The sequence below is a fragment of the Lygodium microphyllum genome, chromosome 7 (genome assembly GCF_053477565.2).
Source record: "Lygodium microphyllum isolate KBCC chromosome 7, Lygodium_microphyllum_v1.1.10, whole genome shotgun sequence".
In the NCBI taxonomy this organism is placed as follows: Eukaryota; Viridiplantae; Streptophyta; class Polypodiopsida; order Schizaeales; family Lygodiaceae; genus Lygodium; species Lygodium microphyllum.
Window position 1 is genome coordinate 105,741,973 of NC_141141.1, and position 10,505 is coordinate 105,752,477.

The following is a 10,505-nucleotide window of genomic DNA, read 5'->3' on the forward strand; positions in this document are numbered from 1 at the left end:
GCATACGGGCATCAAATAGCACAACCGGAATGGAGTGTAAGCAACAAATGCTAATGCCAATGTTGTTGCCCTATTTTCAGCCTATTATGACAATTTATGGCAGTCCCAAATCTAAAAAAATCAGCGCCGAATGATCAAGACCAATGCCCAAAGCTTAAATGACATCAAACATGAAGTCTAATAGCCCTCTTGATCAAGGTAGAGAGCAAGAAGCAATGGCCAAGTGTGGAGTTGAAGTAGACGAGTGCTAATAGCCTGGAAAAATGGCGTAATCTGTCATGTTGGTGCTGAACTTGCTACTGCTCCACGTGGGCTGAAAGGGGGTAATGGGGGTCTTGATAGGTGTAAGGCACAATATGAGGGGAATAAGCTTCAAGGGTTTGAAGCCATGGCTGTCCTTGCTGTTTGCAACCTGTAGACTGAAATAAAACCCTGAAAGAATGATCAAATACCTCAGTACCAATGCCTTGAAGGTGCCTCAATAGGCCAGGAAGGTGCTCGGGAAGCCGGGGAGTGACGGGAGCTCGAGGAGATTGGATATGGCTGCCAGGATGGAGATCCAATGCAAGAAGGGAGTCAATGTGAAGCTAAGAAAGCACCGAGAAGAGCTCGAGCAATCGGAAGCCAAGCTCTGATACCAGTTGAAATGGATGAGAGGATCGAAAGACCATGCACGAGCTATGGCGGAGAGCAAGAGCAAGAAAAGAGAGAGAGAGAGAGACAAACGGGAACTCCAACAGTCACAATGTGTGACCTGGCCTTCCTTTATTCACTAGTCACTGAAAGAATAAAGAATAAGTGTGACGGTGAGACGGGCGCCCGCTAGGTTGAGATGACAAGCTCAACACATGTGGACATTGATGATGGACCGCCTGGTTAGATGGGTCCACATGTCTACACTTAGCACGTCGGTGGTCATTATGACTCTCACATGGCCACTGACTCATTACTTATTATATTCAGGTTGTTACACCTATTTACAGCTGGCATAGTTATAGCGCAAGTCGACTAGTGTAGTCAGTTATGCATTGTTTGACTTAGTAGGCCACTTTCTTTTATGTTGTATCTTATCTATACTTTGTGTACAATTGTAAAGAGTGTGGAAGAAGAAGAAGAAACCAACAAGAAAACATTTTGGCCTCCATCTCTCTTCTTGTCTCTTGAGTGAGCTTCTCCTTGTGTATTCTATGTGTGTTCGGCGCAGCATCTTGAGCAAGTCCCCCCACCATGCGATTCTTGACATGGTATCAGAGCCGTGCCATTGAGAGAGGCTGATTTTGAAGGTTGAAGCAAAGGAGAAGAAGCAAGGTTCGAGCAAGCAAGCCACGGGTAAGAATCTCTCCCATTCTTCCACTCTCTCTCTTGGATAGTGCCTGTGGAGGCACCAGAAGCAGGGTCGAGCAAAAATCTCAGATTGCAGTGAGATTTGGTGTGCGCGGAGAGCACTGTGTATTCTGCAGAAAGGCCCTTTAGGGCTTATCCGCAGTTATTTTGGGCATCTGAGGCCGTTTCAGGCCCCGTTTTAGAGCCGCAAGGTTGCAGACAGCAGTTTCAGGGTACACTGTGACTTCAGCTGTATTGATCGAAAGTGGATGCGCAGGTTACAGATTTCAGATCTGTAAGTTCAAAGGTGTTTACCAGTGAGTAAACACAAGGTTTATCTACAAATTGGTTGCAGATTACATGTATTGTTGAGCAGACAGTGAAAAAGGCTGTCTGGTGTATTGTTGTGCACTACAGGTCGAGGGGTTGCAGAAGATTTGCTTGCTGTTTGGTATTATTTTTGTGATAATGGCAGAGAATAGTGGAAGCCCCATCATTGAGAAGCTCGACAAGAACAACTACCCTTCATGGAAGTTCCGTGTCACGAGCTTCTTATTGGAAAAGGCCTCTACGTTCAGGTGAGGAAAAGGAGCCGGAGGTGAGTGATCCTCTAACTACAGAAGAGACAAAGGCACGGAAGGAATGGAATGCAAAAGATAAAAAGATCATGTATTGGTTGTCTGCAGTAATTGACAATAATATGCTAGGACACATTAGAAATGCAGAGAATTCATATGCAGCTTGGACCATACTTGAAAGTATGTTTTCTGTAAATACAAAGGCACGAAAGATTCAACTCAAGCAAGAGTTGAATACATTGAAGAAAGGGAAGATGTCTATCAATGAGTATGCACTGAAGGTAAGAAGCATTGCAGATGCATTGGCAGCGATTGATGCAATGCCCGATGATGATGATTTGGTGTCATCTACCTTGGGTGGACTTAACAATGAAAATGCTTGAAAGTCTTTTATAACTTCCGTATATGTCAGAAAGCCATTTCCAGATATCGATGAGTTGGTCTCCCTTATGATCACTGAAGAGATTAACATGCAGAGTGAGACATCTGAAAGAAGTGGTGAACAGGTCCAGGATTTCTACTCCAGTTTAGGAAGGGGACATGGCAGGTTCTCCTCAAGAGGTCGTGGTACAGGACGTGGTAGTGACAACCAGCAAAACAGATTGAATCAGCAATTTGGAGATATGCAGGTTTCAGGAGGTCGTGGTAACTTTAGAGGTAGGGGGAGCTTTAGAGGAAGAGGTGGATGGCAGAACAAAGGTTCTAACAACTCTGGTATTGTGTGTCACTATTGTGGAAAAACATGTCATATTGTAGCCCAATGTTATGCTAAGAAAGTTGATATCTGCAGTGGTAAGTTGCAGCAAGGAAACTATGCATCATCTTCACGACGACAGAATGAAGACAAAAATGAACGTTTGTTTGTTATGCAGCATATACTGAATGCTGTTACAGGAAAGGGAACACATGATGATGTTTGGTATGTTGATTCAGGTACATCCAATCATATGACCAGCCATGCAGAATGGTTTGGAGAGATGCAGGATTTGCAAAATGCAGGTTATGTACAGACGAGTGATGATTCATGCCACCCAATTTCACATGTTGGAAAAGTTCCCTTGTAAGTTGATCGCGCCTTGATGGCTGAAAAGAATATGCCTAAGAATTTTTTGTCTGAGGCTGTTCATACTGCTGTTTATATTATGAACAGAACCCCCACAGTTGCAGTTCATGGTATGACCCCTGAAGAATGTTTTACAGGTAAGAAGCCTGATGTCTCACACTTGAAAGTGTTTGGCTGCATTGCGTATGTTCATGTGCCAGATGAGTTGCAGAAGAAACTGGATCCAAAGGCTGAAAAGTGTGTCTTTATTGGATACTCTTTAGAGCAGAAAGGGTATCATTGTTATAACCCTGTCACATGTAAGTTCAGAGTGAGCAGGGATGTCATCTTTGATGAAATGAGTAGTTGGTATGCATCTAGTGGTGATGTATTGGATGATGATGATGATGATCATGACACTCATGTGCAGGCTGAAAAGCAAGAATCACAGACTCTTAGTGGACCAGAGACATCATCTGGTAGTCCTTGGTCTGGGAGACTAAGGAGTACCTTTACATCTTCAGGTGCATCTAGTAGCACTACATGTAAAGACAAAGGAAAGAATAAAGTGTCAGAAGGCATTGATGCAGTGCTTGATGAGACTCTAGTGGCTCAGAGAGCTTAGATGATGAGCTTGGCATTCCTTCAGTGAGGACTCCAGGTGTGCAGAGAGCACGCATTAATGCAAAGACTCCATTGAGTGATCCAGTGGTACGCAGGTCTAGCAGGGTGAGATACCCTGTTAAAAGATTTGGTTTTGAAGGTTATGCAGCTCACCATTATGCTTATATGGTGAAACTAGTTGAGGATGTTGAGCCCACATGTTTTGAGGAGGCTGTTGGTCATGCTCATTGGGATGCAACAATGGATGAGGAGATGGCTGCATTAGAGACCAATAAGACTTGGGATCTAGTATCATTGTCGAAGGGCAAGAAAGCTATTGGATGTAAGTGGGTTTATAAGATTAAGCACAATGCAGATGGTTCTATTAGTAGGTACAAAGTAGACTGGTTGCAAAAGGCTATGCCCAGATATATGGCATAGATTATGAAGAAACCTTCAGTCCAGTTGCTAGAATGGCAACTGTCAGATGTGTGATTTCTTTGGCAGCAGCCAAAGGTTGGAGGTTGCAAAAAATGGATGTAAAGAATGCCTTCTTGCATGGTGATTTGCCGGAAGAAGTGTATATGGATCAATCAGTAGGTTATGAAGATTTAGAGCATCCCACGTATGTGTGCAGGTTGAAGAAGGCGCTCTATGGGCTCAAGCAAGCACCTAGAGCATAGTCTGACAAGATCAAAGAGTATCTTGTCAATATTGGCTTCTATGTTTCTGATGCTGATCACTCACTTTATGTGAGAAAGGGAGATGCAGGTTTGGTCATCATAGTCATCTATGTGGATGACTTGATTATTACAGGTGATAGTGATAGTGGGATTGCTGAAGTGAAGGATTTTTTGAAGAAGAAGTTTGAGATGAAGGATTTAGGTGAGCTAAGGTACTTCCTTGGCATTGAGGTGATCAGATGTGATGATGGTATATGGCTGTCCCAAAGACAGTATGGCTTGGATATGTTGTCCAAGTATGGTATGATAGCATGCAAACCACTTTCAGTCCCGTTGGAGCAGAATGTAAAGTTGAGTGCTGATGTTGGGGATAAGATAGAAGACCCTACTATGTTCAGAAGGATAGTGGGGAGTTTGATCTACATGACCATTACAAGGCCAGACTTGAGCTACGCTGTTGGTCTTGTGAGTCAGTTTATGCAAGTACCTAGAAAGCCACATTTGGATGCAGTCAGACGCATATTGAGATATGTGAAGTCCACATTACATTATGGACTTTTCTATGAGGCAGGTACAGATGTACAGGTGTTTGGATACACAAATGCAGATTGGGCTGGTAGTATGTATGATAGAAGATCTACTAGTGGATACATGTTCTCTCTTGGTAGTGCAGCAGTTGCTTGGAGCAGCAAAAAGCAATCTACAGTTGCTTTGTCGAGTACAAAGGCTAAGTATAGAGGTGCTGCTGTTGCAGCATGTGAGGTAGTATGGCTACAAAAGTTAATGGTTGATTTGGATGTGCAGGTGGAAGGTCCAGTTGTCATTTATTGTGACAACATGAGCAGTATATTGTTGGCTAGGAACCCTGTGTTCCATGCCAGGACAAAACATATTGAGGTACACTACCACTTTGTGAGAGAGAAGGTACTAGCAGGTGAGATTGACTTGGTGTATGTTAGCACACAGGATCAGATAGCTGACATCTTCACGAAGGCATTGGATACAGAGAAGCTTCAAAAGTTTCGAAGCTTACTTGGAGTTGCAGAGATGCAGTCACTACAAGGAATTGGGCAATTAGCGACGCCGATTAGCGACGGCAGATATCGCCGTCGCTATTGGCATCGCTATTTGCATCGCTATTGGCGTCGCATTTGCGACGCAAATAGCGACGCCGCAGGAAAAAAAGCGCGGCCGAAACCCGAGCGCCGTTTTCATTTCTTTTGCTTTGACTTTTGAGAGCGAGAGCGAGGGAGAGAGCGAAGGCTTTGTGAGAAGGAATGAGAGGAAGAAGACTTGCTGCCGCCGCCGCCATCGCCGTTGTTCGCGAAGGAGAGGAGGAGCCCTCATTGCAAAGAGAAGCCACCCCACGCTCGCCATATCTCATTAGCGAGTCTCCCTCTCTCTTTCTTTTGCTTGTTGAAGGTTTAAATCGTTCTCTTTTGCTTGTTTAGGAGAGGAAATGAAAGAGAAGAAGAGGGAGAGGGAGAGAGAGGGAGAGAAAGAGAGGGAGAGGGAGAGGGAGAGAAAGAGAAAGAGAGGGAGAGTGTATTCTCTCTCTCTCTCTCCCTTTTGCTTGTTTAATGTTTAAATTACTTTCTTTTTTGCTTGTTTAGGAGAGGAAACAAGAGAGTAAGAGAGAAAGAGAGGGAGAGGGAGAGGGAGAGGGAGAGGGAGAGGGAGGGGGAGGAAATGAGAGAGGGAGAGAAAGAGAAAGAGAGGGAGAAGGAGGGAGAGTGCAGTCTCTCTCTCCCTCTCCCTTTTGCTTGTTTAATGTTTAAATCACTTTATTTTTTGCTTGTTTAGGAGAGGAAATGAGAGAGAAAGAGAGCGAGAGGGAGAGGGAGGGGAAGGAAATGAGAGAGGGATAGAAAGAGAAAGAGAGGGAGAGTGCATTGTATCTCTCCCTCTCCCTTTTGCTTGGAGGATGTTTAAATCACTTTATTTTTTGCTTGTTTAGGAAATGAGAGAGAAAGAGAGATAGAGAGGGAGAGGGAGAAAAAGAGAAAGAGAGGGAGAGGGAGAGGGAGGGGAAGGAAATGAGAGAGGGAGAGAAAGAGAATGAGAGGGAGAGGGAGAGTGTGAGAGAGAGAGTGTGCATTCTCTCTCTCACGACGGGTTTGGTTGTTTGTTGTTTGAATCACTTTCTTTTTTGCTTGTTTAGGAGAGAGGGAGAGGGAGGGGAAGGAAATGAGAGAGGGAGAGAAAGAGAATGAGAGGGAGAGGGAGAGTGTGAGAGAGAGAGTGTGCATTCTCTCTCTCACGACGGGTTTGGTTGTTTGTTGTTTGAATCACTTTCTTTTTTGCTTGTTTAGGAGAGAGGGAGAGGGAGAGGGAGGGGAAGGAAATGAGAGAGTAATAGAGAAAGAGAGGGAGAGGGAGAGGGAGAGGGAGAGGGAGAGGGAGAGAAAGAGAAAGAGAAAGAGAAAGAGAAAGAGAGGGAGAGGGAGAGGGAGAGGGAGGGGGAGGAAATGAGAGAGGGAGAGAAAGAGAAAGAGAGGGAGAAGGAGGGAGAGTGCATTCTCTCTCTCCCTCTCCCTTTTGCTTGTTTAATGTTTAAATCACTTTATTTTTTGCTTGTTTAGGAGAGGAAATGAGAGAGAAAGAGAGCGAGAGGGAGAGGGAGGGGAAGGAAATGAGAGAGGGATAGAAAGAGAAAGAGAGGGAGAGTGCATTGTATCTCTCCCTCTCCCTTTTGCTTGGAGGATGTTTAAATCACTTTATTTTTTGCTTGTTTAGGAAATGAGAGAGAAAGAGAGATAGAGAGGGAGAGGGAGAAAAAGAGAAAGAGAGGGAGAGGGAGAGGGAGGGGAAGGAAATGAGAGAGGGAGAGAAAGAGAACGAGAGGGAGAGGGAGAGGGTGAGAGAAAGAGAGAAAGAGAGGGAGAGGGAGAGAGAGGGAGAGAAACAGAGGGAGAGGGAGGGGAAGGAAATTTAAGATAATAGACTTATTGATAATGGTATGCAATGTGCTTTGCCATGGGCCACGTACATTGGTAACTCTTTAAGATGGCTTAAAAATGGTCAATTCCTTCATAATGTCCAAGTAGGGGATCTAATTGTGATATGCATAATTCATTGTTTTTGTATTAACTTTATAGGCATGCCAAATTAGAAATCATGCCAACTAGTCAACGGAAGGACTTAAAGAAAATGATACCCTAGCTAATGGTCATTAAGGTACTTCATCAAAATGAACCCAAAAGTATTGTTATAGAAGAAGAAACCCTTAAATTGAGTATAGGATAATTTCTCTCAGGTCTTATGACTATGAGTAGAATTGATTGAAATAAATTTTATTACTATAGTTATTAAATTTCATAGATGGCGCGCATTAATTTTAAAATGGATTACTTATACTCAAAGCTGAGATATAACAAATAATTATCTACCGGGACAAACAAATCCTTGAGCATGATACAAGACCGAGATATAACATCGGAATATCTCTCAACTACTATATACAATGCAAGATTTATGGTCAACTTGCAACTTGACGTACATCTCCATAAAGCTATCCATTTAAGCCTCATTTGCTGTAATGTAGATAAGATGGAAAACGAAGAAGGTCTTATTGTTCAAGATCGCGAGACGTATCTTAATCAGCGTGTCCCATGTCCTTGCTCTCAATGCAAGTTGGCAATTAGACGAAAACGCCGATTGTCTATAGAACACGTACGATGATTTGGCGAGTTTCAATCTGAGATCATTGATCAGGCGATTGCGGATTTTCAGCAAACGGTAATTTGAAGTTAATATTAATCATGCATTGTACTCTCAAGCTAATTGAAAACCATACACAATAAGATTGGGTCTTGTTGGCAAATTTTCTATCCAGGGGGTGATGTCTCGACCCAAGGGGGAGTGCACCCTTTGCGGCCAATTAGAAGAGTTCGTGGACGTGCGATGGATGGATTGCAGGAGCCAATCGACTACTCGCAAGGCCCATGTATACCGTCAATGCCAGAGGAGACAGACAACCTTCCCGACCTGCCTACAATCTTGGAGCCTGAGATGGAGGCAATGATCGATGCATTGATTCCCATGGATGTTGAGACATCTGACCCGCTTAGAGAGGAAGCATCCATACCATTATATGATGGGTGCCGAGTATCTCGGTTGAAGACATTGCTTGCACTCTTAAGTGTGCAAGCAAAATGCGGTTGGAGCGATACGAGTGTGACTGAGTTATTCAGGTACCTTGCACACAGGCTTCATTGTTTTTTTTTAAAATAGTATTATTACAAACATTTGTGCTTTTTCAAGGTGTGTTATGATTTTTTTCAGGTTATTGAAATATCATATATTGCCACCTGCAAATACCATGCCTGAGTCTCGTGATGATGCACGACATGTTTTACGGAAGCTTGGCATGGACTACAATAACATCCATGCATGTATCAACGACTGCATATTGTTTCGAGATGAATACGAGACTATGGAGACATGTCCAAAGTGTGGTGCTCACAGGTATCGACAGGACTTGCAAGGGCAAACCATCCCTCAAGAAGTTCTCAGACACTTTCCGCTCATCCCCCGCATAAACCACATGTTTCGCACGTCTGCCATGGCAAGCTTGACAACGTGGCATGTGCAGAATAGGTCCACGGATGGAGTTCAACGAATATTAGCGGATTCGCGCGCATGGAGCCACATTGACTCTACCTTCCCAGGCTTTGCGCGAGAGCCAAGGAATCTTCGGCTTGGTCTCGCCATGGATGGTGTGAACCCATTCGGTCTGCGCTCGACTTCTTACAGTGTGTGGCCTATAGTGCTTGTCAACTACAACATCCCTCCATGGCTTTCTATGAAGAAAGGACATCTCATCCTTAGCTTGCTCGTCCCGGGCCACTACAAAGTAAAAAATATGGACGTGTATCTTCGTCCATTAGTCGATGAGCTTAAGATTTTTGGGAGGAGGGGGTCACGGTGCAAGATATGAGCAGGCGCGATGGTCGACGGTCAGCCAACATTTGAGCCATTCTCATGTGGACGATGCATGACTTTCCGGGATTGGGAGAGTGCTCAGGTGAGCAGACCTTTGTTCTCGCTGGTAATATCTATATTTTATTTCATTCAATCAAGTATTCACTAGGTCATGGATTGCCTTACAGGTCTGGTTACCTCAGGTTATCATGCATGTCCATTGTGTGGGCCACAGTTAGACTCCCGAAGGTCACGAACCATGAAGAAGATGGTATATCAAGGACACGCCGCTTTCTTGCCGGAGAATCATGAACTCATGGAAGGTTTTCTTGGGCGACCTCCAGCACGTATGAACGCTACAAGCTGGTATGAGCTGAAAATGGTAAACCCGAAATCACATCCAAATGGAATGCGACGGTTCTCAGTTTTCTACGAGTTGCCGTATTGGACCCACTTACAGGTCAACCACTTGTTGGATCCCATGCATATTTTCAAAAATGTGGGTAGCTTGCTATGGGACCACATCACAGGAAAGAGAGACACTATAGGGTCACGAATGGATTTAAAGGAGGTAGGTAAGATGAAGGCGCTTTGGCCACAGTCGAGTGCTGAAGGGGGAGTGCAGCTTCCTCGTGCTCCCTGGGTTTTTGTCTACCAAAGAAGATGCAGACGACTGGCGCTGACTGAGGGAGGAGGCTACAAATTCGCCAGGATGTTGGAGTCAGCAGCGGGAGGCAGCGAGGGCACGAATTGAGGCATAGACAAAGTAGACTGGCATATCATTGCCAGGGCTTAGAAACTTACATGCAGCCTCAATAAAAAAGAGGAGCTGTAGGAGAAGGAGGAGGAAATTAGATGCAAAGGTCACATTGAAAATGGAGAGTGCCACAATGCTGCTGCAGGAAAGAAAGTGACGGATGCAAAAGCAAAAACTTTAGCCCCAATGATGGCTAAGAAAGGAATGTGAGGGTCGGGGAGTACCCCAACCCAAAGCACGGAGCCATCGAAAAGGTGAAGGAGTGGGTGAAAGAAGCCTAAGAGCACCTAAAAGACACCAAGCCCATATTGTAGGATGAGATTGATGATCTCTCAAGCATAAGCACACCGCAGTCATCTCCATGACCAAAATTGAGAGATGCAACTGCACCACAAATAGTGCAGCATAAACAAAGCCTAAATGCTACGGGCTAACGAATCAGCTAAGGCCATTGGCTAGGAAGCGCAAAGACAGGAGCGTGGCAAGTAGCTAGCAATCTCCTCAACTCATTGGTAACTACCCCTATGATGCTAAGCCTAGGAGATCTACTTAGACAGCATCAGACACTATGGCAGGAACTAAAACAGTGGGTTGAA